Genomic DNA, 4,681 nt, shown 5'->3' on the forward strand with positions numbered 1-4,681 from the left:
CATGGTCTCTAAATTCAAATGAGATATACTGAAGATCATGTGTTGACTCTCGTAAACTTGTTTTAATTTTCCTTAGCTTCAGCCTGAACTTACAATTGATGGTCTGTTGCACAGTTGGTCTCTGTTCTTGTTTTGGCTGATGATAAGGAAGATCATAGAAGAATTGATGCATTTGAGTTATGGTGTTGGAGGAGAATATTGAAGTTACCATGGGCTACCAAAAGAACAAACAGATCTGTGTTGGAAGAAGTACAACCAGAGTGATCCTTGGATGCCAGGGTGGCCAAACTTCATCTCTCATACTTTGGACATACTGTCAGGAGGGACCAGTCACTGGAGAAGGATATCATGTTTGGTAAGGTGGAGGGTCAGAAAAAAAGAGGAAGACCTCCAGCGAGATGGATTGGCAAAGTGGCAGTATCAGTGGCCTCAAGCATGGCAACAATTGTGAGGTTGGTCCAGGACCAGGCAGTGTTTCATTCTGGTGTGCATAGGGTTGCTATGAGTTGATACCGACTCGATGGCACTTAATAACAACAACAACATTGAGCTTCTTCATGGTATCTTACCACAGATGTAGTCAATGTGATTCCTATGTATTCTACATAGTGAGGTCCATGTGTATAGTCAGTGTTAATGTTATTGAAAAGAGGTATTTGCAATGAGTAAGTCATTGGTCTTACAAAAGCCTGTCATGTGATCACCAACATAATTTCTATCATCTAGACCATATTTACAAATTACCAATCCTTCCTCTTGGTTTCCAACTTTTCACATCCTAATCACTAGTAATTATCAATACATTTTTGATCAATATCAATCTGAAGTAGTTGGTAGACATTTTTCAATTTCATTATCTTTGGCTTTAGTGGTTGGTTTGTAAATTTGAATAATTGTTGTATTAACTGGTCTTCCTTGTGTTGTTGTTCAGTTCTGTCAAGTCACTTCTGATTCATAATGATCCTTTATAGGGTTTCTGAGGTTGTACATCTTTGTGGGAGCAAAACGTCTTATCTTTCTCTTATGGAGCATCCAGTAGGCTAAAAACACTGACCTTGTGGTTCACAGTCCAGTGCTTATCCTACAGTCTTTCTTGTAGGTGTATTGATATTATCCTATCACAGAGAGCTTTGTATTTCAAGATAGAGTTTTTCCCACCATTCTACAGTATTTACTTCTATTCCCTTTGTGGGTTTTGTTTTGTTTATGTGCACAAAACACTCAGGAATATATAATCATTTTAAAAATCCAAGGGCACATACTTCAACCCTGTCTACTGGCCACCAGCACACAACCTTTCTCTTTCCATGAGTCTAGAGTTCTCAGCTGCTCTCTCTCTCCATGGCATCATCTTTGCCTCCATCTTTGATGTCTCTGCTTCTCTGGATATCAAGATAAATCTTTAAATCTTTTGGATGAATACAATACCATTCCTCTTCAATTTATTGTTTAAGGCATAGTAAACAATGTGTTTTTTGTGTTTTTTTTTCATTCAAAATGGTCAATACCTGTTCATTTCAGCTCACTAATGCAGAGGATATCAAGCTACATGAGTTCCATTTTATTTTTTATGACTTACTGTTTTCTTGGATTCCTACTTTATACATCTACATTCCAAATTATTAATGAAAGTTTTCAGCTATTTCTTCCTATTTGGAATGTGCCTATGAGCAAACAAAAATCCCAAAAGGTTTGCTCCATCCACGGTATTAAGGTCAACCCTACATTGAAGATGTAGGTTTTCACCAGTTGTATTTTCAGTGCCTTCCAATCTGAGGGGCTCATCGTCTGGCACTATATCTGACAATGTTCTGCTTCTGTGCATAAGGTTTTAAATGGCTAAGATTTTAGAAATGATCTGCCTCTTCTACCTAATCTGCCTTAGTCTGGAAACTGTTGAAACCTGTCTATCAGAGGTGACCCTGCTGGTATTTAAAAGACAGGTGCCAGCATTACAGAAGCCACCACAGTATGACAAACTGACAGTAGTGGTTCCTGGACATGGGTATCCTTATTACATTCTTGAGGAAAACTGACTCAGTTGTTGTTTCTAGCATCCAAAAGAGCCTGGCTAGAACAGGATCATGAGTTCTACTGATTCTATAAAGTTTTACACACAAAACTAACTGTATTCTAGACACAAAAGATATAAGATATTGATTTAAAATGTGAGTTTCCAAATGCCAAAATCAACTGCTAATGAAAATCAAAATCAAACAGACACTGAATTGGTACACGTGGAGATGGCTAAAATCCCTGTGCTCTGGGTTTTGGGAATTAGGTAGGGTGTGGTTTCTTCCACACCAATGTGTGAAAACATGCAGGCCTGAATCAGCCACCAGAGGGAGTATAAACAAATCCACAAACAGCCTGGGGGTAGCCTCCCTTTTCACATTTCTCCAGGGTGTTAGAATTTCCACCAAGTATATTGTTTCACCTGTAGTTCATCCCAGGCAAACCTCACCTAGCTGGAGACACGTGTGGATCTGCAAACAGGGAAATGCTCTTTCAGCTCTGGAAGCATCCGATTTCAAGTGTATCATGGTTTAACAGTTTTACACCTTGTTCAGATTCATATGATGGGCTCTTTTGCACATCACAACATTCTCAAGATTTTTTACAAGTTGTTTACAATACAGAACATTTCGTCTCATAGAAATAAAGATAGAAACATTCCTTAGCTTTGTAGGTCAGCCCTACAAGGCTAATTAACAAAGCTACTTAACAAGGTTAATATCAGACTGAACCCCAAAGCCAAGACTGCTATACTTTAGGAAAAACGAATGAGATAATGTAATCCAGCTCAAAGACCAACCAGTATCTCCTCCAGGCAACATTTCTTGATAGCCCATGTCCTGGAAGAAGCTGACCACTTCCTCTTCTGTACTCTCTTCCTCTCCCCACACTACTTGCACCCTCTAGTCTTGTACATCATTCTTTCATAGTGTCTACAATAGTGTAGTGGTTATGAATTGGGCTGCAAACCTTAAGGACAGCAGTTCTAAGCTACTAGCTGTTCTGTGGGAGAAAGATGAGGCTTTCTGCTCCCGTAAAGATTTACAGCCTCAGAAACCCTGTACAGGATCGCTATGAGTTGGAACAACTCCATGGCACATAACCACCATTACCACGATACTTTATGAACTCCATACTCCACTCCACTCTTGCTTTTGAGTCTTTGGGTGATGGAAATGGTTAAATTATTCAGCTGTAAACCAAAGAGTTGGAAGTTTGAATATACCCAAAATCACCTCAGAAACAAGACCTGGTGATCTGCTTCAGAAAAAACAGCGATTGGAAACCCTATGGGGGCACAGTTCTATTCTGACATACATGGGATCACCATTAATCAGAATGGACTTGATGACAAATGGTTTATTTGGTGTATTTGTCCACTTTTTTAAACTCAACACATTGCAAGCAGGATATGCATCTGTTCTTTATCATCCCAGTATTAGGCACAGAACATACACTTGAGATGCATTTGGTCAAAGGGGATTGTGATGGGATCTGCCATACACACTTCTCATTCCCCCTTGAAAGCCCCTTTGACCATCACTCTACTTCTCCTCCTTTCTACTATAAGAAAAGTCTGGGGCTTAAGGATGGTGAGGTGGTGAAGAGGGAAGAGGGCAGAGGACCTAGTAGTTTTCATGCTAATGTCCCATGAGCCTTGTTGGGGATGGGGAGTAGGCAGTGGTTTGGGCTCCCATAGACACACAGCTCTGAGTTCTCACCCTTCCTCCATCAGATGGTGTGATAGTTACGGTTCTGTGTCAACTTGATTGAGCCACAATTCCCAGTTGTTTGGCAGTTGATAGTTAACTCTATGAACAGGCATATTTAATTCTATAATGATTGGCTATGAGCAGTCAATCAATTGAAAGGATGTTTCCTTGGAAGTGTGGCCTGCTCCTAATACAATGGACATTCAGGAGAGACTCACTGTCTTTGCCGCTGAACCTGGATCTTGCAATTGGGTAGTCCTCCAACCTCTAGTTCTTTGAACCTGAGCCAGTGGCCTGCTCTGTTGTGTGTTTGCCTGTTAAGCCTACCTTCCAAGTGTGCCTGGAAAACTGAACATCCACCAGAGGTCCTTGCACACCTGTTCCTGTTGCCCTGGCTCATGTGCTCCACACTGCCAGTTCTGCAGAATGCCTACCCAGGATTTGGTCACCTATCATCCTGCTGCCACCCCTGACTTGGGATTCCTGCCTTCTGGACCTGTCCGTCGATCTTGGTTCACCTGGCCTGAACGTGTTACTCTCTGATCTCTACAACTATGAGTCATTTCCTTGATATTTACATAAGTTGCACTGGTTTTGCTTTTCTAGAGAACCAAGCTTAAGACAGACGGGGAGGTATAATAGTTAAGGTTTTATGCCAACATAACTGGGCCAGGATTCCCAGTGGTTTGGCAGTTTGAACAGCCAATCAATTGAAAGGATGTTTCCGAAGGGGTGTGTGGCCTGCTTCCTATATAACAGACACTCAGACAATACGTGCTTGCTTTCTGCTTGGTCTGGATTTTGCATCTGGCTCATTGCCTAACCTCTGCTTCTTTGGACATAAGCCTGATTATTATCTGCCTGGCTGCCAGACCTGTATGCTTGCCTGGTAGACCTGCCTGTCTGCTGCCAGACCTGCCTGCCAATCTTGGTTCATCTGACCCAGACTTGGG

This window comes from Chrysochloris asiatica, unplaced genomic scaffold (assembly GCF_000296735.1).
Source record: "Chrysochloris asiatica unplaced genomic scaffold, ChrAsi1.0 scaffold00062, whole genome shotgun sequence".
In the NCBI taxonomy this organism is placed as follows: domain Eukaryota; kingdom Metazoa; phylum Chordata; class Mammalia; order Afrosoricida; family Chrysochloridae; genus Chrysochloris; species Chrysochloris asiatica.